The sequence below is a fragment of the Arachis ipaensis genome, chromosome B2, assembly GCF_059453495.1.
Source record: "Arachis ipaensis isolate K30076 ecotype BB chromosome B2, ASM5945349v1, whole genome shotgun sequence".
NCBI lineage: Eukaryota > Viridiplantae > Streptophyta > Magnoliopsida > Fabales > Fabaceae > Arachis > Arachis ipaensis.
The window spans coordinates 68,898,838-68,925,969 of NC_142437.1; the positions used below are offsets into that span (position 1 = coordinate 68,898,838).

General features: G+C 40.1%; 1 non-coding gene across 1 annotated transcript; it reads left to right on the plus strand.

Annotated features, from left to right (window-relative positions):
• Window positions 1-6,530: 6,530 nt before the first annotated feature.
• On the plus strand, window positions 6,531-6,634 carry LOC148574277 (small nucleolar RNA R71). Its single transcript, XR_015905888.1, has one exon. It is a non-coding gene; the product is annotated as a small nucleolar RNA R71 (small nucleolar RNA).
• The last annotated feature ends 20,498 nt before the right edge of the window (window positions 6,635-27,132 follow it).

Below are 27,132 nucleotides of genomic sequence, written 5' to 3' on the forward strand. Positions count from 1 at the left end.
TGACAATGTTGAGTGTCACTAACGTTGGCTCATCATTCATTCATCCACGTTAGCTTCCACGTTAACTAAGTTAACGTGGGAGTTAACGTGGCTCATAGTGGCTTGTGTGGCTCCTTCCAACGTTAGTGACAATGTTGAGTGTCACTAACGTTGGCCATCACCTTCTTCTCTTACGTTAGCCTCCACATTAACTAAGTTAATGTGGAAGTTAACGTGGCTCCTTGGGGTTGTGTGGTTGCTTCCAACGTTAGTGACAATGTTGGGTGTCACTAACGTTGTTGACCACTCTTGCCTCTTCACGTTAGCTTCCATGTTAACCAAGTTAACGTGGGAGTTAACGTGGCATTGTGCACTTAGGCCAATGTTAGTGACAATGTTGAATGTTACTAACGTTTGCTTCCTTTCCCCCTTTTAACGTTAGAGGCCACGTTAACTAAGTTAACGTGGACTCTAACGTGGCCACTTGTGAGCATTGGCCAACGTTAGTGATAATGTTAAGTGTCACTAACGTTGGCTCAAATTCCCTTCTTCACATTAGAGTTCACGTTAACTTAGTTAACGTGACTCTTAACGTGGGTAATGATGGCTTCGAGAGGGTCATTGGCAGTCACTTTTCTCATTAACTTTGCAAGTTACCTCCCATTCCTTGCTTCCTTTGGTCCTGAAATCAGGCAATAGAGTGCATCAAAGTTCTAGTCCAAGTAATGGGTAATGCAGAATACAATTTGTCACTAAACTCATGCAAAATCCTCATGAAATCATGTAAAATGCACAATGTATGCTTGAATCAAGGTGTAAGTGAATATCTACCCAAAACTAGCTTATTTCCTAAGAAAATGCATGAAACTACCCTAAAAACAGTAAAGAAAAGGTTAGTAAAACTGGCCAAAATGCCCTGGCATCACAACACCAAACTTAAAGCTTGCTTGTCCCTAAGCAAGTACTGGAACAAGAGAATGATGAATGGGATACCAAGAGAAATGAGTCATTCTTGTGGAAGTCATGTCCCTGGTTTTATGGTGGTTTCATGCATAGCAACTTAGGTTCATTCCTGGCTTTCAGACCTTTATCATATCCTAGAATACTCACTATGATTGCATCCCATGAAACTTTTATTTATTGATCCTTTTGTTGTTATTTCAGGGCTTATTTGTGTTCTTAGGCTAAGTGTGCTGTAAAGGGGCAACTCTTTAAAATAAGCTTTCAGCCAACACTCCCGAACCAGTTGGTTCAAGGTGCTAGGTGTTGAAGCACCCCTAAGGACTTACTTGCTCAAGTCTCTCCCCCATACATGCACACCACAAGCATATAGTTTATTCTTTTTCTTTTCTTGAGGCCTTGGTGTCCAACACCTCTTTGGGTTACTAAATGTTCTGTGGTTGAAGGTTACTCTTGATAGTGGACTTTCAGCTGATAATCCCAAGTTAGTTAACCCAAGTTACCAAGTGATAAGGCACCCCTAAGAGCTTATTCATCCAAGTAGATCCCTCACACAGGAACACCACAGACACATGCTTCAAGATTTAAAACCATTGGTGCCTAGTCTTATTGCTTAGTCTTTTTCTTTTATTCCTCAACTTTGATTGTTCTTTCCCTTTTTCTTATTAGGATCTTCTTATTTAGCTAGTCTCATGGGGTGTGTCTCAAACATGGTATTCATGACAGATAGTTGTCCTCCCACCTTGTGGTTGAACCAACTTAGCTAACTTATGATCATACCACAAACTCATGAACTTACTCCATAGTATGAACTCCTCTCTGGTCTTTAAAAACAACTCATTCTCTTTTCATTTGATTTAAAGGGACAAACATACAATTAAGTAAGGAGATGGTGTAGTAACATAAAGACTAGCACACAGAGACCTTCTTCAATACCAAAAACTTAAAAGACAGAATTGAAAAAGGTTTAAACATAACATGGAAGCAAGTTCTATTTCATACAAGATCTTCCTTATTTAAGCATAGAAAAAGATAGAGTAAAGAAGGAACTCCACCACCTTTTACTCTTGTGGTCGTCCATGCTCTTTTCCTTGCTTGTCCTCCTTGTTTCTTCTTGCATTTCCTCGCATCCGTGCCAATCTTGCTTGCTTCCAATCCTCAAGTGCCTTCCTCACTGACTCATGACTCTCTTCCACCCTTTGTCTTTCCTCTCGTGCTAATTCATCCTTCATTTCTTCATACCTGGCTATTCCTGGATGCAATATTGGCAGCTGTCCTACTAAGTAGCCGAGCCTGGCTTGAGTGTTTATGTGATGTCCTGTCTCACTCATGTAAACTCCTTCTGCAAATGCCCTTTGCTCGTCCAATAGTTCTGCCTGTTCTATTTGTCTTCGATGCATCTCATGTGTGTGTGCCCCTTGATGTGCTTGGATGTTGATTAGCCTCTGGATGGATTCTTGTTGCTCATTTTGCCTTTGTTCCATCCTGTTGAATGTTTCTCCCCATTGTTGTCCTTGACTTAGTTGTTGTTCCATCATTTGCCTTTGCCACTCACCTTGCTGAGTCATCCATCTTGAGAGTGCTTCCTCTTGCTGCCCCATCATCTGTAGTTGAAGCTCTTTCTGTGCTCCTTGGCTTTCCAAATATTGTCTAGACAAGCCATCAATGGCTTCCTGCAATTGGTGCATGTCCAAGGTCTGTGGTGCTTGTCCCTTTAAGACTTGTCCTTCCACTACTTGAGGGGCTGTCCTCTTCCTTTGCTTCTGTTGAGGCAGGGGGGATGCTGCAGCATTCATCCTTCGTACAGTTATTGGGATGCCTTCCTTTATCCACATGGGGTCCTCATCTTCAAAAACCACCCCAGCTTTCTTGCATATTCGGTAAATAGTGCTGGGGTAACCTAACGTTCCTCTTGAGTCGCTTTTCTCTGCCATCTTTCTAATGCCTTCAGCTATGAGTTCATGAACCTTGATTTCTCCTCCCTTCAGTATACAGTGCATCATTGTGGCTCTCTTGACATTCACCTCCGAGTTGTTTGCAGCTGGGAGAATAGACCTTCTCACTAGCTCAAACCACCCCTTGGCTTCAGGAGTGAGATCTGTTCTCTTGATGAACTTTGGTTTCTTTCCCGCACCCCTTTCCCAGTCAGCTCTGGGTACACAAATATCTCGCAAAATCTGGTCATAATTGGGGTTGTCCAATCTTGAGTGATAACTTTCTTCTTCAAACTGTATAGACCGTAGCTTCAGTGCCCTCATGACACTCATGGGACCAAAATCCACCATCTTTCCTCTCACAAAGCTTGTATATGACTCATCTTTCTTATCATATCGGACCGCATTTGCATAAAATTCTCTTATGAGATTTGCATTCACCTTAGTGACAGGGTCAGTGAGGAGCTCCCATATTCTCTTTTCTACCTTCTCTGTGATTTTCGGACACTCAGTTTTCTTCACTTGAAATCCCAGCTCATAAATGATTTCCTTGTCAACCATCCACCCGTATTGCAATGCATGATGCAAGCTTTTAAATCTCTTTTCATCATACGGGTGCTGCTCCATGGGTTCCTTTCCCTTCCTTCTTTTAGAACTCGAAGACGCCATGAATGATAGTTAATATGTGAAGGTGGTAAGGTTGTGGAGACTTTTGGTTGTTTAGGGTTTTATTGCAATGAAGAGAGTGAGGGGGGAAATGTTTGTAATGGGGTCGGGAGTGTCTTGTACCGAAATGAAGAGTTGTGAAGAGTGGGTGATGACCATGAAGGTGGGTACGGAACAAGGGTCATATATAGGGACGTCGTGAGAGAATGGAGGGTGTGGATTGATGGAGTGGTTACTTGATGGACGGTTGGGGTTATGCATGGACAAAAGACAAGGATCATCACTTTATGACGGAGATTGCTCGGTCTTTTAGGGGTCCCATTTTTCCAATGTTGCATGGCAACATTTTCCAATGTATTCCCTTTTTAGAACAAGTGTGTAGCCCCTCCTTTTGTGGTGTCCGATCCTTCTTTGTTTAGTTGTCCAATCCATCCCTTTTAATGCTTCTTTTCTTTTTCCTATAAAGATAAAATAAGAAAAGTAAGACATAATATCAAAAAGACAATTTAGCCTTTACAGCTATAATTAATAAAGAAAAGAAAAGATTAGATTGTTTATTCATGAACTCCAACTAACTAACTAACTGTGCATCCTTATATGCATTTTGGTGGCACCATGGGGTGACACCAAACTTAATTTGAAGCACTGTGATGAAAAGTTCTGTTCAAAGCTCCAAGACTAGCATGTTCTCTGTTGCATTCATGCTTTCTTGGTACGCTTTGAACACCAAACTTGTTCTTCACTATATATACTGCAATATAAGAACGTCACCAAGTTTGGGTTGGAATTTATGAATATTGACTTATTTACTAGTAAAAGCTAATAAAACATGGGTTGCCTCCCATGAAGCGCTTCTTTAGCGTCACTAGCTTGACGTTTCTCCTTCATCAGGGAGGTTGATAATGCTTCAAGTCCTCCCCTCTTGCCTTGGACTTATATCCATTGGTTGTATCAATGATCTCCACATGTTCCAAGGAGAAGACTTTGTTAATAGTGAAGACCTTAGGTAACTGAGATGGTACAGTGGGGAGATTAAGGGGGATATCTGGGAAGTAAGCTGAGATCACTTTATCTCCTGGAGAGAAGTCTTCCGTAGGGATCTTCTTGTTCCTCCACCCCCTTGGTACTTTCTTCTTTGTCCCTTTTGACGTTGCCTTGCTCTTTGTGGCTTCTTCTTCTAAGGAAATTTTGCTGTTGTCTTCACATGTTTCTGGTGGTTTAGGTCCCTCAAGCTTTTCCTTGAGCTGTGATAGCTGCTTATTTCCTTGTTCATCAACCAAGGGCTTTCCCAGTTAGGCTGGTTGTGCTTCAATGTTTGCTTCCTCTGTCAGCATCTCATTACGATCTGTGCTTGGTTCTTTATTTTCTTGGTCAGCTTCTTGGGAGAGTTTGAAGACATTGAAGCTGAGTTGTTCATCATGGATCCTTAATATTAGCTCCCCTCGCTCCACATCTATGAGTGCTCTGGCTGTAGCTAGGAATGGTCTTCCCAATATGATTGGGTGAGTGTGATTCTCTTCCATATCCAAGATGACAAAGTCTGTTGGGAGGTAGTATTTCCCAACCTTTAACAACACATTTTCCACCACCCCTATTGCTTGTTTTTGAGTTTTGTCAGCCAGCCTGATGACCACATCTGTGGGCAATATCTCATTGATCTGCAGTCTCTTCACCAGGGCTAAGGGCATTAAGTTGATGCTTGCTCCCAAATCGCAGAGTGATCTATCAAACATTGTTTCTCCTAGGCACAGGGGACATGAAAACTCCCTGGATATTTTCTTTTTGTAGGCAACTGTGGTTGAATGAGGGCACTGCACCCCTTGTTCATCACTATAGTTTGGCCTCCCTTGAGTGAGCTTTTCCTAGGAAGTAGCTCCTTCATATACTTGATATATGCAGGCATTTGTTGGATAGTCTTGATGAATGGTATGTTCACATGCAAAGATGTAAACAAGTCAAGAAATCTTGAGTATATTCTCTTCTCCACAGCACCATTGAGCAGTTGGGGAAAAGGTGCATAGAGTCTCAGCAGCTCCTGTTTTGATATTTCTGGTTCTTGGTATTCTTTTTCCTCCTTCTCTGTTGAGGTATCTTCAGGTTGTTCTGACAGCTTGCTTGGCTTGTCCTCAGTCTCCTTATCACTTATAGTGACCATCTTGCAATCTTCCCATCTTACTTTCTTTGTTTCACCTCTCGGATTCTTCTCTGTGTCACTTGGGAATCCATCTGTGGGTTTGGGAATTTGCTCAGAGAGATATCCTACTTGAGATTCCAACCTCTTGATTGTGTCTCCCTGGTTCTTGAAACTGGCTCACACTTCCTCCTTGAACACCTTGTTGTCTTGGATATCCTTGCATATGCCTTCAAGTAGATTTTCAATCCTTGAGATTCTTTCATCAAATGATGATAGGTCAGGTTGAGGAGGGTTGTTCTGGCCTTGATATGAATGTGGAGAGGTGTTGTTATTGGGATATTGATATGGTCTAGATGTGAAATTGTTTGGATTGGGTGTCTTTGATCAAGGCTTTGGTCTTGTTGATTTCCCCACCCAAAGTTTGGGTGATTCCTCCATCCAGGGTTATAATTCTTAGAGTATGGATCATGGTTCTGCCTAGATGAATTCCCAATGTAGTTGGCTTGCTCCTGACTACCCTCTACTTCTTCATTCACTCCTTCTTGGGTTGTTGATGAAGTGGAGATTGCTGCTACTTGGTTCCTCTCCATCTTCTTGGTGAGGTCAGCCAGCTGCTGGGTAATGAGCTTGTTTTGGGCCAACAGAGCATCTACATTGTTTAGCTCCATTACTCCTCTTGTGTTTCCTCTTTCGGAAGCATAGAAGTAGTCGTTCTCTGCTACTGTTTCAATGACATCTATAGCCTCCTCAATGGTTTTCTTCTTGTTCAAAGATCCTCCGGATGAATGGTCTACGGCCTTCTTTGACTCATAAGAGAGCCCTTCATAGAAAATTGCAGCTGCACCCATTCGTTGAACATGTCAGGTGGACACCTCCTTGTCAGGTCTTTAAACCTCTCCCATGCTTCATATAGAGTCTCACCATCTTGTTGCCTGAAAGTTTGGACCTCAGCTCTCAGCCTATTGATTCTTTGAGGAGGGTAAAATCTTGCTAAGAATTTGTTCACCACGTCTTCCCAAGTTGTCAAGGTTTCCCTTGGGAAAGATTCCAGCCACTTGGCTGCCTTATCCCTGAGTGAGAATGGAAATAAAAGCAGTCTATAGGCGTCAGGATGAACACCATTAGACTTCACTGTGTCACATATTCTCAGGAAGGTGGTTAAATGTTGATTTGGGTCCTCTTGGACACTTCCTCCGAACGAACAATTGTTCTGCACAAGGGTGATGAGTTGTGGCTTCAGTTCAAAATTGTTGGCATGGATGGTTGGCTTTTGAATGCTACTTCCACAGTTTCCTGGGTTTGGATTGATATAAGAGCCTAAAACTCTTCTATCCTCCCCAGTACGATTTGCTCAACCTCTTCCGCCATGGTTGTGAGCCTCTTCTTCATGATGATTTTCCATGTTTTCTTCTATGTTTGGTTCAAAGTATTCCTCAAAGTGTTCCTCCTCTTCTTCAGCACCAACTACACGTTTGTCTCTTGCCTCCCTCCTTAGTCTAAGGAAGGTTCTCTCAGGTTCAGAATCAAAGGAAGTTGAAGCCCCGCTTCTTCTCCCTGTCATACAACCAACAAGTACAAGCAAAGAGAATAGGTGCAGAAAGTATATCTGTCAGAATTACTGTTAGTGTGAGTGATGCAATATATCAAACAGTTAGTGGGTTAGTGAGATGAAATGTAAATAACAAAAAAAAAAGTAGGGGGAAGGGAAGAAATTAACTAAAACAGGAAGTAAATAACTCAAACAGAAATTTAAATCAAACAAAAATAAAATGCTCAATCTAGTTATCCTCCAATCTAATCATTGTTGATGCACAATCAATCCCCAGCAACGGCGCCATAAACTTGATGTACGGAAAACTTGTCTCATAAAAAATTTCCTTCGGCAAGTGTACCGAATTTGTCGTCAAGTAAAAACTCACAATAGAGTGAGGTCGAATCCCACAAGGATTGATTGATCAAGCAACTTTAATTAGAGGAATGTTCTAGTTGAGCGAATCAAAAATTGAGTTGAGAATTGCAGAAAATTAAATGCGGGATAGTAAATGGCAGAAAGTAAATTGCAGAATCTTAAATGGGAATGGGGGAATTACTCATAAATGTAAATGACAGAAATTAAAGAGAATGGGTAAGATCAGAAATGGGGAGTTCATTGGGCTTAGGAGATGTTGCATTCTCCGGATCAATCTCATTTACATCTCTTCCTCAATCAATGCACTCATTGATCTCCTTGGCAATCTTAAGTGATTGAATTACAATTTCTTGTAATTCAATCTCTCAAATCTTGATCAATAGCCAATTCCTTGGTCAATTGCTCATGAGAAGAGATGAAGTATGGTCACTGATTATACCACATGCATTTCCCAAATCAAGCATTGAGAGGATTATAGTCACATATCCATCCAAACCCAATTTGGTCCAGCATGAGAAAGCATTTCTAGCTTGATCTCTTCATTCTTCTTCCAAGGTTCAGAAGAGATCCAAGTATGAATAGTTTCTTTTCCAAGATAACTACCCAATTGGATGAAGATCGAAAGCTTTCAAGTAAAATCAAGAGAAAAGATAGAAGAAGAATAATGAAAACTAGTATTGATCCATCAAATTACAACAGAGCTCCCTAACCCAATGAAAGGGGTTTAGTTGTTCATAGCTCTGGAAAATGAAAACAAAGATGGAGAATACATGATAAAAACTAGAAGAGCAGAGAAAGTAAAATACAGGGAGTAGTTCTATGCTATTTTCCAACTCCCAGGGACTCCCCAAAATAATTTAAAGCTACTCCTATATATACTACTCTTCTCATCTTCTAGTTGGCTCTTTAAGTCTTGGGCCTTTGGATCTTGAGTTTGAAGCAGTTCTCTTCTTCATTTGGGCTTGGCTTTACTTGCAGAGAGAAAGTGTGAAGTGGGCAGAGATTTTAACTCAGGACGTTAGGGTTGTTAACGTTTAGTGAAAATATGAGTTCGAGAACGTTAGTAACAATCAACTTTCTCACTAAGGTTCCTAAGTAAAAGCCACGTTAACCCCAACGTTAGTGGCACAAACGTTGCCACCAACGTTGCCTCTAGGTCCTTCCCGCACGTTATTGGGACTTAACTTTCCCAATAACGTTGAAAAGCCCCCATTGCTCATACGTTAGAGCCCACGTTAACTTAGTTAACGTGGCTCTTTAACGTGAGCTTGCCATCCTTCGATAACGTTAGTGACATTCAACATTGTCGCTAACGTTCCAATGTGCCCCCATGTCTCACGTTAGAGTCCACGTTAACTAGGTTAACGTGGCTTATAACGTGACCATGCTTAGCCATCCGCAACGTTAGTGACAATGTTGAGTGTCACTAACGTTGGCTCATCATTCACTCATCCACGTTAGCTTCCACGTTAACTAAGTTAACGTGGAAGTTAACGTGGCTCATAGTGGCTTGTGTGGCTCCTTCCAACGTTAGTGACAATGTTGAGTGTCACTAACGTTGGCCATCACCTTCTTCTCTTACGTTGGGCTCCACGTTAACTAAGTTAACGTGGAAGTTAACGTGGCTCCTTGGGGTTGTGTGGTTGCTTCCAACGTTAGTGACAATGTTGGGTGTCACTAACGTTGTCGACCACTCTTGCCTCTTCACGTTAGCTTCCACGTTAACCAAGTTAACGTGGGAGTTAACGTGGCATTGTGCACTTAGGCCAATGTTAGTGACAATGTTGAATGTCACTAACGTTTGCTTCCTTTCCCCCTTTTAACGTTAGAGGCCACGTTAACTAAGTTAACATGGACTCTAACGTGGCCACTTGTGAGCATTGGCCAACGTTAGTGATAATGTTAAGTGTCACTAATGTTGGCTCAAATTCCCTTCTTCACATTAGAGTTCACGTTAACTTAGTTAACGTGACTCTTAACGTGGGTAATGATGGCTTCGAGAGCGTCATTGGCAGTCACTTTTCTCATTAACTTTGCAAGTTACCTCCCATTCCTTGCTTTCTTTGGTCCTGAAATCAGGCAATAGAGTGCATCAAAGTTCTAGTCCAAGTCATGGGTAATGCAGAATACAATTTGTCACTAAACTCATGCAAAATCCTCATGAAATCATGTAAAATACACAATGTATGCTTGAATCAAGGTGTAAGTGAATATCTACCCAAAACTAGCTTATTTCCTAAGAAAATGCATGAAACTACCCTAAAAACAGTAAAGAAAAGGTCAGTTAAACTGGCCAAAATGCCCTGGCATCAGTTGAGAGTAAGGAATAAATATGACAAATAATTTAAATGGCAATTAAAATAAATAAATACTATAAAGCAAACTTTTGGCAAGGTATGAGAAATTGGAAGTCCAGACTTAGTTACCCATATCAATAATAATGAAAATTGAATCTTAATTCCACTTAGTCAACCTTTGCTAAAGCAAAGAAAAGTCAAGGGACTAATTAGTTTGACCTTCGAATCCTATTTATTTCCTAAGAAAAGATTGGGATTATTGAAGTTTAGTTCAATTAGCAAAGATAACAGTTATCAATTATATTGAGCTAAGATAACTCCTGAGTTACTGATTTCTTAACCAAGACCAAAAGGGAAAAGAGTAAAATTGCTGGAATAAAACTATCCTCAGATGGGAATAATTGCAACTAATAAATAAACTAAAGCAATCATAAACTGAAATACCTCAATTATCATTAATTCAAAATAGTAATCTATAACATGGAAGAATTCATAAATTAAATAGCAAAAGTAATTAATCCACTAAAATAATGGCATGAATAAAAGTAAAAGGGAAGCTTGAAGTAAAGGAGCATTAAACCCGGGATTGAGAGTCACTCTTAAAACTAAGAGAAGTCCTAAATCCTAATCCTAAGAGAGAGAGGAGAGAACCTGGTATGCGAAATTGTTACTCAGGTTGTGAATTATTGTTCGAAATTGATTTCCTGGCGATGGCACCAAAAATGGATGCACAGAACCATGGTCTAAACATATCTTCACAATTTCGCATAACTAACCAGCAAGTGCACTGGGTCGTCCAAGTAATAAACCTTACGTGAGTAAGGGTCGATCCCACGGAGATTGTTGGTATGAAGCAAGCTATGGTCACCTTGTAAATCTCAGTCAGGCGAATATAAAATAGTTATGGATTTTTCGAAATTAATACTAAAATAAGGATAGAAATACTTATGTAAATCATTGGTGAGAATTTCAGATAAGCGTATGGAGATGCATTCATTCCTCTGAACCTCTGCATTCCTACTGTCTTCATCCAATCAGTCTTACTCCTTTCTATGGATGGCCTTATGTAAGGATGTCACCGGTGCCAATGGCTACTTTCAATCCTCTCGGGAAAATGGTCCAAATGCTCTGTCACAGCACGGCTAATCGTCTGGAGGCATCACCCTTGTCGTTGGTTGCATCCTATTCCTCTCTGTGAAAATGGTCCGATGCGCTGTCACTGCATGGCTAATCATCTTGGAGGTTCTCGATCATACTGGAATAGAATTTACTATCCTTTTGCGTCTGTCACTACGCCCAGCACTCGCGAGTTTGGAGTTCGTCACACTCATTCAATCCTAGAGTCCTACTCGGAATGCCACGGACAAGGTTTAGACTTTCCGGACTCTCATGAATGCCGCCATCAATCTAGCTTATACCACGAAGATTCTGATTAAGAGATCTAAGAGATACTCATTCAATCTAATGTAGAACGGAAGTGGTTGTCAGGCACGCGTTCATAGGGAATGATATGATTGTCACGTTCATCACATTCAGGTTGAAGTGCGAATGAATATCTTAGAAGCGAAATAAGATGAATTGAATAGAAAACAGTAGTACTTTGCATTAATCTTTGACGAACAGCAGAGCTCCACACCTTAATCTATGGAGTGTAGAAACTTTACCGTTTGAAAATACATAAGTGAAAGGTCCAGGCATGGCCGAATGGCCAGCCCCTCTGATCTAAGAACCAGGCGTCCAAAGATTCAAAGATTCCAAGATGTCTAATACAATAGTAAAAAGTCCTATTTATAATAAACTAGCTACTAGGGTTTACAGAAGTAAGTAATTGATGCATAAATCCACTTCCGGGGCCCACTTGGTGTGTGCTTGGGCTAAGCTTGAAGTTTACACGTGGAGAGGTCATTCTTGGAGTTGAACACCAGCTTTTGTGCCATTTTGGGCGTTGAACTCCACTTTGCAACTTGTTTCTGGCGCTGGACGCCAGAATTGGGCAGAGAGCTGGCGTTGAACGCCAGTTTGCGTCATCTAAACTTGGGCAAAATATGGACTATTATATATTGCTGGAAAGCGCTGGATGTCTACTTTCTAACGCAATTGGAAGCGCGCCATTTTGAATTCTGTAGCGCCAGAAAATACACTTTGAGTGCAGGGAGGTCAGAATCCAACAGCATCAGCAGTCCTTCTTCAACCTCTGAATCTGATTTTTGCTCAAGTCCCTCAATTTCAGCCAGAAAATACCTGAAATCACAGAAAAACACACAAACTCATAGTAAAGTCCAGAAATGTGAATTTAACATAAAAACTAATGAAAACATCCCTAAAAGTAACCAGATTCTACTAAAAACATACTAAAAACAATGCCAAAAAACGTATAAATTATCCGCTCATCAGAACCTCTCTTAAAACTAAATCTAAATCATGAAAACTAAACTAAAGTGGAGTCTCTCTCTGAATGGATGTGTTCCCTCACTTCATAACCTCTGGTCTATGCCTTCTGGACTTGGATTTGGGCCAAAAAGGGCTTCAGAAATCGCTGGGAGCATTTTCTACAATTTCTGGTGCGTGGCCTCTGTCACGCGTCTGCGTGGGTCACGCAGTTGCGTCATTCGGAGCTTTCCTTGCCACGCGGTCGCGTCAGTCATGCGACCGCGTCTGATAAACCCATATTTCATGAGTTCTTTTGTGCTTAATTAGAGTGATTTATTCAACTCTTCACCTACTTATTCACATTAATTGCATGGTTTTACCTTCCCTTCCTTATTATGTCATATTGAGAAAAAACATGTTTCCTAAGCTTTAAAAATTAATTATTTTAATTACCTTTATTTATTTCCATTCGATGCCATGATTAGTGTGTTGAGTAGTTTCAGATTTTCTAAGGCAGAATGACTTAAAGGATGAAAAGGGAAACATACTAAAATGGAAGGAGAAAGCAACACGGAACTTTAAAGAAATTGGTATCCACGCGATCGCATGGATGACGCGATCGCGTGCCAAGCATGAATCAGCAGCGACGCGGCCGCATGACTGACACGACCGCGCGCCTTAGGCAGAACGCATATGACACGGTCGCATGACTGACGCGACCGCCTGGCAAGGAAAAGCTCTAGACGACGCGACCGCGTGACCCACGCGGACGCGTGACAGAGGCCACGCACCAGAAATTACAGAATACGCCCCCAGCGAATTCTGAAGCCCTTTTTGGCCCAGATCCAAGTACAGACAGCATAGACCAGAGGTTATAAAGTGTGGGAATGCACCCATTCAAAGAGAGCTCGCCAATTTCTAGTTTCTATGATTTAGATTTAGTTTAGAGGGAGATTCTCTCTCTCTCTTAGGATTTAGGACTTCTTCTTGTTTTGGGAGTAACTCTGGATCCAGGTTTTAATGTTCTTTTATTTTAGTTTTACTTTTATTTATTTATTCCAACATTTGAATTGATTATTATAATTTGATTTACGAATTATTCCATGTTACAGACAGTTATTTGAATTAATGATAATTGAGGTATTCCAGTTTATTGATTGCTTTCTCTTCAATTTGTGTTACCATTGCTTTTCATCTAAGGACTTTTTTATTCCAGCAATTTTACTTTTTCCCCTTTTGGTCTTGGTTAAGAAATCAGTAACTCAACATCATCAAACTCAACATAACTGATAATCGCTATCTTGCTAATTGAACTGAACTTCAATAATCCCAAATTTTTCTTAGGAATTAAATAGGATTCGAAGGTCAAAATAATTAGTCCCTTGACTTTCCTTTGCTTTAGTAAAGGTTGACTAAGTGGAATTTAGATTCAACTTTCATTATTGTTGAGAGAGATAACTAAGTTGGACTTCCAATTTCTCTTACCTTGCCAGAAGTTTGCTTTACAGTATTTATTTAATTTAATTGCCATTTACTTTACTTGTCATTTAAATTACTTGCTTCTCACCTTCTAAACCCCGATTACAACCTTTATAACCAATAATAAGAACATACTTCCTCGCAGTTCCTTGAGAAGACGACCTGAGGTTTGAATACTCGGTTAACAATTTCTAAAGGGGTTTGTTACTTGTGACACCCAAAATGTTTGTACGAAGGGATTTTTGTCGGTTTAGAGACTATATCTACAACGCGACTATTTTTATGACATTCTTTACTGGCAAAAATCCTAACGTCAAAATGGCGCCGTTGCCGGGGAACTGCTAACGTGTGCATTATTATTGGTTATTGTAAATATTTTTTTTGTTTGTTTATTTATTTTTGTTTTTCCTTTTTATCTATATTTGCTACTATGAACTCTGACCCTCTCGCTTTGAGTTTGGTTCTAATATTGTTAAAGGAAATAGAAGTTACAGCAGGAATGTGCATCAAGGTCAGACCAATCAAGGATGGATGGAAACAAGAGGATCTAATCAACCCTTTTGGCAGCAACACCCTCCGAGATATCCTGGACAAAGACCATTCTACCGTGCATACCTAGCTGAAAGACATGGTGGACAACCTTGTAATTACCAACAAGCCCCACCCCGTGCATATGAACCATCCTTTCAACATAACCTCGAACCACCACTCTCACAAGCTTCTCTTCACCATTCGCCATCATATGATCCTTCCTTACCCCAATACCAATCCAATCGTTCCCAATCATCACCACTTTCCTTTGTATCATGTCCAAGTCTGGCAAATCGCGAAGCAGAGGATCGCCTAAAAGAAACAGTAATTAAATTTCAAACAACCATTCCACAACTTGAGCAAGCACTAATTCAATGGGCCACTAGACGCTCAAATATACAAGGACCAACCACAGCTCCATGTGGACAGCCCGATGAAGAGCGCAGCATGAAAGAAATACTAGAAACTCCAGTGGACAAGACAGAGAATGAATTCGTACTAGAACAAGTGGAAGAAGCTGTCATTGTTCAAGAAGAAGAGTTGGTTGAAGATCTAGGAGATGCTGAACTTCCTTGGGAATCCAGAATTGAGGAAAACTCCGTCCAAGATGCTACAGTTGATGCTAAGGAGGATACCGCACAATCTCCAAGGCAAGTCGTTTACGAAGAATCAGACGGAATAATCCAAGGAGCAAATTTCCTTGATGATGATAGTCACAAGTCTAGTTCTCCTAGTGATGAGCTTGCGTCCGCAAGTGAATTCTCTGAGATCGAAGAATTTTTCCCAAGTGAATATGAAGATGATGCGGAGGTAGATTTCTCTCAACCTCCAATATATGACTCAAGTGATGAGGAAGACATAGAAGACTTTGACCAGGATACAGATACAATTGAAGATCTTTGCAAAGAAGTGGAAGAATTCACAGAAGAGCACAAGGAAACGGAACTTGCAGAACCACCAAAAACACCTATCCCAAGGCCATTACCACCTAATACAAGCTTCAAGTGGGTACAATCCTTAACTTATAACTTTACTTATTCACTTGAATATGGTTTGCTTGAGACAGATGGCCAACTTAGAGCTCTCTGCGGCTTTAAGAGTAAGAGGGAAATGGCTCGTACTCAGAGCTGGTGCACAAGGTTCAATAAGGTTCCACGCTTTACCTCGAAGTATACGGATTGGTATAATGCTCAATTGCATGGATCACAGAGAACGTTTGGTCACCACGGTGAGATTCTACTTTTTAACCCGCCCGAATGGAAACTTACAAATCAAAACGGAGGCGAATCTAAAAACACAGCTTGGGATCATGGATTATATTCTGACATTCGTCATCCTGGGAGGCTGAATATCTGTTTGAAGCTGCTCAGAAGCTTTACGTGCTTAGTTTGGGACTCCGGAGGCTATTGGCATTCCAAGCACTGGTGGAGATTTTTGGACGAATTTAAACATAAGCCACCATAACAGGATACTCCTCCAATGTCCAACTTAAGGACTTTAACTAAAAGTGCTAGGTGGGAGACAACCCACCAGGGTATGGTCGCTTCTTTTTTTCAATTTATTTCTTGTTAATTGCTTTCATTTTTTCTTTTTCATTTTAATTTATTAAACCTGGAATCATGCATAACATTCTTATTAATCATTGCATTCTACATTTTTCATGCACAAAAAAAAGAGGGATGCACGACGCGACCGCATGCCCCATGCGATCGCGTCACATCGCGGAAAACACCACCCGCGCGACCGCGTGACCCATGCGGCCGCGTGATATATATATCGGCGTAAGAATCCAACGAACAGAAAGTTGGGCTGGAATCGTGTGGCCCCTGTGCGTTTCGCACAAACTGGCCCACGCGATCGCATAACCCATGCGACTGCGTCACGTGCACAATACCAATCCCACGCGACCGCGTGAGCGACGCGATCGCGTCGCATGGATTGCACATCACCCCAAAAGGAGACAGAGAGTTGCGCTAAAATGGTGCTGAAGTCGTGCGTTTAGCACAAATTCCAGCGACGCGATCGCGCGACCCACGCGATCGCGTCACCCTTCTTTTCCCCCCTCTCATGCGATCGCGCGCCCCACGCGATCGCGTCCCTCCCATTTTCGTCCCAACCACGTGACCGCGTGCCCCACGCGGCCGCGTGGATTCGAAAATATAACCCTCCAGCCTGCGAACCCTATAAGTCGCGAGCCCCCCACCCCCAACCCTCTTCTCCCTCTCTGCTTCCTCTCCCTCTAACCACCACCCAGCCCCACCCAGCCGCCACCGCCGGCCACCCAGATGCCGCCGCCACCCCGTACGCCGCCGCCCCAACCCCCTCCCCTCCCTTCTTCTCCCTTCCTCCTCTCTCCTCCCCACTCCACCACTGCCTCCGCAACCACCGCCCCCCCATCGCCGGCCACCCAGCCGCGCCCCCCTCTCTCTCCGCCACCCAACCGCACCCCCCTTCTTCTATCACCAACCCAAAACCCTCGCCGCCACTGCCCCATCAGCAGCCACCGCGACACCGTGCCACCGCCACCGCGCTGGATGCCGCCGCAGCCACCTTCTTCCCCGTTTCACCCCTTTCGCCTACCAGGTTCCGCAAAACGCAACCCCCTTTTATCCGTTCGTCGTTTTTTCTGTCCTCTTTTTTTTTTTTTCATTTCTGTTCATCATTAGGATAGATAGATATGCATGCTGTAGTGGATTTTTAGGTTGTTAGGTAGCTTAGGCTGTGGTTAGTGGATCTAGGTCTGTTTACTTGCACTGTTCTTACTTTTGTTTTATCCTATGTGCAAATCTGTTGCTGCTATAATCATGATTCATATGCTGGTTTCTCGTATGTTGCTGCTGTTTACATTGAGTTTTTATGTTTATTTTATATCTATGTACATGCAGCTTGATTTTTTTAATTCATATGAACTGATATGATTGCTGTTTATTTTTCGGGACAATCCAATTTTAGCCGGAATGCTGCCCAAATTTTTTTGAAAATTATTTTCATTCTTGTTTTGGTTTGGCAACTCTGTTTTACTCTGCTTCCCCCAAACCATTTCATGAATGCTAGGGCCACTTTCTTATCCTCTTTGATTTCCTGGTTCATAACCTGCATTTGTGATTCACTAACTCCAATTTCTGATTTCTTTATTTTTATTCGAATCAGCATCACCCTGTTTTCTTTATTCGATTATGAGTACTTCTATTCTTACATATGAATCCTTGTTATATGGAATTTTTCTATGCCACTTACTTTCCTAACTCACTAATTTTAATTTACTAACTTCTTTTTACCATACTAACCCTCTTGATCTCTTTTCTGATTACTTTCGCTTCCTCTAACTTTCTCACTATGGCATATTGATTTTTTTTCCTTTCCATTTAACATTAATTCAATCACATTTCAATTACTCATTTTCCTTATTCTATTTCTCCCTTACCGCTTTGAGTTTCCTTTGTTTAAATTGCTTATTTGCTTTCCTATTTTATCCATTTCCTGGTTTTCTATTTTTCAGGATGTTTGCCTCACAAAGGAAAGGCAAAGGCAAGGCTACTGGCAAGCGCAAGAGAGGAGATTCCTCCCAGTCCATCATTGCTCTAATGCACGATTCCTCATGGCGGGAGAAGAACTTCACACAGCAAGAAAAAGCTATCCAGCTGCTCCCTTCGACTGATCCTATAAAATTTGCAAACCGGTACTGTGAGCTGAAGTACCCGACTTTTGCAAACTCCAGAAATCTATACCTGGAACGTACTTTGAAGATTCCAGAAGCCCTCCAGCAATATACCACTGAGCAAATCAAGCAAAGGGGTTGGTTCTTTCTGGAGAGACCACTGACAGAGGTCAATGCATCTTGGGTACGGGAATTCTATTGCAACTACTACCTTACTACCCTAGATGCAGTGAACCTGAGGGAAAAGCAAATTTTGTTCACTGAGGAGGCCATAGAGACCATTCTCCAGCTCCCAGCCAAGTCCGATCAGCCAGATGGTTATGCACAGGCTGAGGAGGACATGGGCCAGATGCGGTTTGATTGGGATGCTGTGAAGGCACGGATAGCTCTCGACCCTGCTGTTCCTTGGGAGATGGGTCAGGACACCACTATGCCTAGAGGGATCAAGAGAGTACACTGAAATGATGAGGCTCGGCTATGGCATCAGATCTTGAGCAACTATGTAATGCCGAGTACTCATGAGACTGAGATCCCGGTTGCCATGATCACCCTCCTCTGGTGTGTGCTGGAGGGTAAGGACCTGTACTTGCCTCATTTTATCCGGCATTATATGGCCAGGGTTCACGTCCGAGGCACCCTCCCCTTTCCTTACCTGGTTACACGGCTAGGCCGTCAGGCTGATGTGCCTTGGGAGGATGCCGATGAGCGACCACCAGCAGCGGACTGCAGGAAGATCATTCCTCACAGCAGGAACTTCCTTGCTTTGGGCTACAGACCACCACCTGTCACTGCTACTGATGAGACAGCCCCTCCGACTGCTGGACCCTCTTCATCCACAGTTGCCCCAGCTGCCCCTGCTGCCACCACTGCACCTCCACCCGCCTCTGAGCCAGTTTATCGCCTCGTGCACCGTCTATTACGCCAGCTTGATCAGATGGAGCGCCGTAACAGGCGCCGGTATGAGAGATTGGAGCGCCGCAGCAGGCGACGCTATTCCCATCTGAAGCTGATGATCAGACAGTGCGCCGACATCCCCTTCAAGCCCGACACACCATCAGAGCCATCAGAGGAGGAGGAGGATGAGCACGAGGAGGAGCCTCATCAGCAGGCAGGCACAGAGCACGCTACACCACAGCAGGAGGCCCCACATCAGCTTGAGGCTGCAGATCCGGAGATCCCGATCCAGTCAGTCCCCCCTCTACAGCAGCCAGACTCTCAGCCCACCACCACCACAGTGACCCCAGCTACCATCCCTACCAGTGATGACACTCCTTCACACCCGGCTTGATTGAGCATCGAGGACGATGCTTCCTTTTAAGTGTGGGGAGGTCGCCATCTCTGGCGTTTATTTTGGTGAACTACTACATACTTTTTCTTTTATTTTGGATATTTTTCTGTATTTTTCTCTTTTTCTTTTATTGTTATTTTCTGAGTACTTATACATTGCTACTTGTGTATTTTACTCTATTTTCTGTATTTCGCATTTTTTGTTCATATTTTAGTTATTTAGTTCATTTTAGTTATTTAGTTTAGTTTGCAATTCTAACTTATTAGTGGATCAATTAGTATAGTTTACCCTTTTTACATAAGATAGCTTAATTATAGCTTAGTTTAAATTGACAAATATAAAAAGAGTAAGCTAGGAACTTGAACATAATAAATTTAGATCCATAAAACCTTGTATATATAGCATTACATGATGTAGTTAAATTGAAAACATTTCATCAAGAAGAAACATTAAAACTTCAAAGGCTACCCTAAATTACTTTTTAAGAGAATAATGAGAATTTTTAACTAAACCTGCATGACGTACATAAGTGATAAATGATTTTTCAGCTAGAGAACACATAGCCTGTGAGTTTTGAGCTTAACTGTATGGTTACATTCAAACCATAATTTTTATTCCTGTGTGTTCCAACCTTCTTTCTTATTTTGGTGTTCTTTACTTTGTTTTAGTCTATATGTCCGATTATAGAATATAGGTACATCTCAAAATAATGATTGAGGCCATCATTTGATTTTAGCTCACTTATCCCAAATTAGCCTACCTTTTACATCACCTTTGTTAGCCCCCTTTGAGCTTTTTAAAACCCCCTTATTCTATTTTAGCCAAATTACTAGCCTTAAGCAGAAAAACAAAAGAAAATCCCAAGTGAATCCTTGGTTAGCTTAAGATAGAAAATTTTAAATAGAGTAAAATGTGGGAAACCTTTTGGGAACATGGATGATAGAAACAAAAGGTAGAAAAGTTAAAAGAAATAAAATAAATTTGGGAAGCATGTTCATGAGAAAATCAAAGTGCTTTAATTACCATGTGTATTAAAAAAAAGTTAGTTTTCAAGCATGTAAATAAGGGGGTACAAAAAAAAAAAGAACTCCCCAAGGCAAAATAAAAAGCAATGCACATGGGATAAAAACAAGAATTGAAACATGAGCATGTGACATCAAAAGTGAGAAAATAGGGAAAATAGGTAAAGAAGCATTGTTTTACTAAGTATGTATGTTAGGTGAGATCTTAGTCTAATTAAGGATTCACTTATTAGCTCACTTAGCCTTATACATATATCCTTACCCTTTGCCTTGACCCCATTACAATCTTAATTAAAGACCTCATGAGTTTTGGTATGACTATGTTCTATAATTGTTGATTGGTTAGACGAAAAATAAAGTTATAGAAATGAAGAATAAAAAAAGAAGAATAGAGTGATTAACCCAATAAACACTGAGTGATTAGAGAGAAAACACAAAATCCAGTGAGGGTTCAAAAGCTCATTAACATTTATCTCTGATTGTCTTGCAAGTTTTTTTTTTCTCTCATCTCATTTGCAAAAAGTGCTTTATTATTTGAGGGTTAGCTATATATGTATATATATCTCCTTGAGAATGTGAAATAATTTGACTACATGTAGGCTTTATATATGAGTGGATGAATTAGAATTGCATGACTCATTAGGTAGATGCATTTAGCATAGGTTGCATTTCATAACATTCCATCACTTTAACCTTAATTATTTGCCTTGGATTTAGCATGAGGACATGCTAGTGTTTAAGTGTGGGGAGGTTGATAAACCTATATTTCATGAGTTCTTTTGTGCTTAATTAGAGTGATTTATTCAACTCTTCACCTACTTATTCACATTAATTGCATGGTTTTACCTTCCCTTCCTTATTATGTCATATTGAGAAAAAACATGTTTCCTAAGCTTTAAAAATTAATTATTTTAATTACCTTTATTTCCATTCGATGCCGTGATTAGTGTGTTGAGTAGTTTCAGATTTTCTAAGGCAGAATGACTTAAAGGATGAAAAGGAAAACATACTAAAATGGAAGGAGAAAGCAACACGGAGCTTTAAAGAAACTGGTATCCACGCGATCGCATGGATGACGCGATCGCGTGCCAAGCATGAATCAGCAGCGACGCAGCCGCATGACTGACGCGACCGCGTGGCAAGGAAAAGCTCCAGACGACGCGACCGCGTGACTCACGCGGATGCGTGACAGAGGCCACGCATCAGAAATTACAGAATACGCCCCCAGCAAATTCTGAAGCCCTTTTTGGCCCAGATCCAAGTACAGACAGCATAGACCAGAGGTTATAAAGTGTGGGAATGCACCCATTCAAAGAGAGCTCGCCAATTTCTAGTTTCTATGATTTAGATTTAGTTTAGAGAGAGATTCTCTCTCTCTCTTAGGATTTAGGACTTCTTCTTGTTTTGGGAGTAACTCTGGATCCAGGTTTTAATGTTCTTTTATTTTAGTTTTACTTTTATTTATTTATTCCAACATTTGAATTGATTATTATAATTTTATTTATGAATTATTCCATGTTACAGACAGTTATTTGAATTAATGATAATTGAGGTATTCCAGTTTATTGATTGCTTTCTCTTCAATTTGTGTTACCATTGCTTTTCATCTAAGGACATTTTTATTCCAGCAATTTTACTTTTTCCCCTTTTGGTCTTGGTTAAGAAATCAGTAACTCAACATCATCAAACTCAACATAACTGATAATCACTATCTTGCTAATTGAACTGAACTTCAATAAACCCAACTTTTTCTTAGGAATTAAATAGGATTCGAAGGTCAAACTAATTAGTCCCTTGACTTTCCTTTGCTTTAGTAAAGGTTGACTAAGTGGAATTTAGATTCAACTTTCATTATTGTTGAGAGAGATAACTAAGTTGGACTTCCAATTTCTCTTACCTTGCCAGAAGTTTGCTTTACAGTATTTATTTAATTTAATTGCCATTTACTTTACTTGTCAATTAAATTACTTGCTTCTCACCTTCTAAACCCCGATTACAACCTTTATAACCAATAATAAGAACATACTTCCTCGCAGTTCCTTGAGAAGACGACCCGAGGTTTGAATACTCGGTTAACAATTTCTAAAGGGGTTTGTTACTTGTGACACCCAAAACGTTTGTACGAAGGGATTTTTGTCGGTTTAGAGACTATATCTACAACGCGACTGCTTTTATGACATTCTTTACTGGCAAAAATCCTAACGTCAGCGTCATATGTGTTCTGCTTAAGGCGCGCGGTCGCGTCAGTCATGCGGCCGCGTCGCTGCTTCTTCGCTCTTGGCACGCGATCGCGTTGCCCATGCGATCGCGTGGATGCCAGTTTCTTCAGAAACTCCGTTTTGTGCTTTCCTTCCATTTTTGTATATTTTCTTTCCATCCTTTAAGTCATTCCTGCCTTAGAAGATCTGAAACTACTCAACACACTAATCACGGCATCGAATGGAATTAAAGGTGATTAAAATAATTAATTTAAAAGCATAGGAAACATGTTTTTCACATACATCATATAATAAGGAAGGGAAAGTAAAACCATGCAATTAATATGAATAAGTGGGTGAAGGATTGAATAAATCACTCAAACTAAGCACAAAATACATCATAAAATATGGGTTTATCAATGTGCACTGAGCATTAAAGCCTTGTTTAAATGCCTAGATGAATTGTGAGTGTGATTCATATGTTGTAGCTACAATATGCATTAAACTTTATCCTTTTATGGCATCTTGAATTGTGCACTCTTACTTTAGTGAATTGAATTGAAATTACTTGTTCATCATGATTTCCATATCAACTCCTTCACATGTCCGGTACTTGTTTCTTTTTAATGCTTTGCATTTATTTGAGTGACTTAACTTGATTCCTATCGAGCTAATCACTTTTTGCAACAAGTACCTTGATTATGTCACTATTGCATCATGTGTCATGATGAACACGTAGTTTTTTTCATCCTTGAATTGGTTATTGTTGATTGTTCCATTATTTTATTTACCATGCACTTTCACTTACACAACTTCAATATCTAATAATTCTTACATTCAATTCACTCTTGTGAAGTTGTCTAAGTTTGCATGTGCTTAATTGATGCTTACTCATTGATTGCATCCTAGGCCATTTAATTGAGGAACTCATTCTTACTTTTTGATGGTGTGAATGACGTTTTAACCGGCTGTTGTGTGTATTCTAACCGCGCGCATAATTGGAATACACACATGGCTCAACTTTTCATCATACCACACAATTATGCAAAATTCCTCAATTAGATGCTTATTTACTCTCTCCTTTACCTTTTTGTGCTACTTGCCCTATGATTCTTAACTATACTTTATCCATTCTTTTTGAGGATGAGACATAAAGGTGAGGAGCCGGTAGAGGAGGAGGACACCGACGATGGAGATGTCGAGAATGCATTGAACTTGGTGATTTCCACACAACCCAAGCCCCTGCATCCACCAACCGAAAGTGGAGCTCTTGAGAGACAACCCCCGGATTGTGTTTGTGCACGGAGGACCGTGCAACCTTTAAGTGTGAGGGAGGATTCGTCATTTCGGGGTGTAAACTTTCTTTTCCGAACACTTCGCACTTTATTTTTGTTTCTTTTTATTATGTTTCTTGTAGATATTTAGAATACTTTTGATTGTTGCATTACATTTTTCTTCTAGTATATATGTCTTAGCTTATGCATAGTTTATTTCTAGTTATTGCATGTTGCATTTTTGCATCTTTTCCTTAGTATATATTTTATAGATAGAAGTTGTGATTGGATGATGTGAATAGCATAGTGCCTAGTTCAATTTTGTCCTAATTGTTCATGTTAATTTTTGGTTGTTAAAAATTAGGAATAAAACTAAGAAAGATTTTGAAATTGCATCCATCACAACATACATACAAACATATATATAGTAAATAAGTTTTGGTAAAACAACAAAGAATTTTCAAAAAATCTCTTTTAGGGCATTCCATTGATTAGATTTGAAAATTATTTTTGAACTTGCTTGAAGTAACTTTTTATTGAACATAGAAAAAGAGCTTGAACAAATACCAAGTGAGATTTGAGCTTAAATTATGTGGTTGTATATTTTTAATCACAAATTTTGTTCTTGTGTGTTATAAACTCCTTTTATGATTGTGATCTTAGATTTGCTTTAGTCTATATGTCCTATATTTGATGTTTTGAATTGCATTTAGTATGATTGAGGCCATCTTTGTATAGCTCACTAACCCATATGACCAACCCTTGCATCTATCTTTGTAAACCACTTTTTGAGCCTTTAATTCCCCTTTATTCTCATTATAAGCACATCATTCACCCTAAGTGAAAAACCATTATATCCATTGATTGTATCTTTGATTAGCTTGGGTTTGAGTGTGTGTGTTAATCAAGTGTGGGGGGAATTTGTGAGAAATATTGGTAGTTAGTTTGGGTTTTCATTAAGAAAATTTGGAAAAAATGGGTAATCACTCATGCATCTATTGCTTAAAACATATGCATCTCTTTTTGTTGGTAAAAGAAAAAAAAGAAAAAGAAAAGAAAAAAACTAATAATGAAAATAAGAGATGCATATGTGGTTGAATTAAAAAGAAAATGCATGAGTGAATGTGAGAAAGGGATAAATGGATAGCTAGAATTGTTTTGTTATGTATATAGGATGATATATAGGATTAGGTGGGATGCTTGAGCTAATCAAAGATCCAATCTATTAGCCCATTTAACCATATTAATCCTATCCCTACCTAAGCCCCATTACAACCCTCAAAAGCCCTTATGATATTTGCATTCATTCATCAATTATTAGTTGATTGTTAGACGACTAGCAATTCTTTGAGAAACATGATTAAAGGAAGATTGAGTGATTAAACCCTACACACTGAGCGATTAGAGTGTAAACACATCCGGTGAGGGTTTTAATTGCTCAATTCTATGTTTCCATTGCTTATCTTATGTCTTCTTGCAAGTTGTTGGAATGAATTTTAGAAATTTCAAATCAAATCTTTGGACATTGATCGCATTGTTATCTTTGCTTTGTCTTGGCCCTAAGTTTTTACTTTGGATTGATTGAGGTTCTTTTGTTTGTTTTTACCAAAACTCAATAGGAATCATATTGTAGACATATATAGATAACATTTGGTATAGTTACATACATGTAGTTAGTTGCATTAATTAAATAATTACCCCTTCATTTGTCTCCTTTGGTTGTGTTTAGCATGAGGACATGCTCGGTTTAAGTGTGGGGGAATTGATGAGTTCATATTTTACGATATATTTTGGTGTGATTTGAGTGGATTTCATCACATAAACCACATTTATTCATCTAATTAGCATGCTTTTAGGATTTCTTCCTAAATTGTGCTTGAAAGTGAAAACATGTTCTTTTGTGCTTAATTTAGTCAATTTTAACTCACTTTAATCCAATTTGGTGCCTTGATGTATTTGTTAAGTGATTTCAGGTTTCCAAGGCAAGCATGGGTTGAAGAAGTGAGGAAAAGAGTATGCAAAAGGGAAGAAACCATGAAGAAATGAAGATTGGAAGTTTCAGCACCCGTGCGTACGCACAAGAAGGATTTGCGAGCGACGCGTACGCGTGGATGGATTTTTGCATAGTCACGCGTACGCGTGACCCGAATTGCGTCAGTGCATTAATTGCAAATCGCTAGGTGATGGGTGGAAAATTAGATTCCACACCAAAACTCACCGGCAAGTGTACCGGGTCGCATCAAGTAGTAAAACTCACTTAGAGTGAGGTCGATCCCACAGGGATTGATGAATCATGCAACTTTAGTGGGTGATTAGTTTAGTCAAGCTAACATTGGTGAATTGGATGAAAATTTGATAACAGAATGTAAATGACAAGCAATTTAAATTGCAGAAAGTAAATGTGACAGAAACTTAAAGAGCAAGAAATGTAAATTGACAGACTCTTAAATGGCAAGAAAGGTAAATTGCGTAAAATGTAAAGGGGGCTGGGTGCTGAAAATTAAAGAAAGCAATAGATCAATCAATCGGAACAATTGCAGAAAATATAAATGTGCAGGAAAGTAAATCAAGCTCAATATGAATGTGAAATTGCAGAAGAAGAGAATTTCTCAGAATTGCAGGAAAAGTAAATTTGGATCTCAACAATTTCAAATGTAAAGTTGCATAAAGTGAAATTGCAGAGAAGAAAATTGGAGCTGAGAATTGTAGAAAATGAAATTTGTATAAACTGAATTCAAGACTTGGAATGTAACAGTGCAGAAAAATTAAAGTGTTTCGAAGAGAATTCTCTATTCTACCCTACTTCTATTGCTCTCTAGCAGAGCCAGCCTTCCTAATGAAATGAAATTGATGCCTTTATATAGGCTTTACAAAATGAAAATGAAATTAAAAATAAATTACAATTAAATAAAATTCCTATTCTAACTATCTCTTGTGCCTTTGAGTGATGTTAATGGGCTCTGCTTGCTTTGGATTTGAAGAAGAGTGGATCCGGATGGCTTGGTTGCATGGGTCAGGATGTGTTGGAGTAAAGCTTGGGTCAGGAGGCATTTGTTTAAAAATGGGTTGGGGCATGCTTCCAGTGGAGCACTCAGTTAGGATTGTGAACGTAGCGCTCCACATGCCTTGTGTGTGTGCCTTCCTTGTGTGCTTGCAATTTGGCTTGTAGCGTTACATTAGTGAACGTAGCGTTCACTTACCCAACGCTGCCTCTTGGTCCTTTGGTTAAGCGCTACGTTGGTTTGGTTGAGTGCTCCTTAGTGTATGGCCAGCACAAGCTTCCTCCCCAAGCTTGGAATTACAAAAAAGTTAAAAGAAATAATGTAGCGCTACACATGATGCCTTGGTTCCCCTCTTCAATCCTTGGTTGCTCCATTTTGTGAGCACTATGCTTGATTTTTGTGCCTTAAAGATGCCTTTCACTTGTACTTCA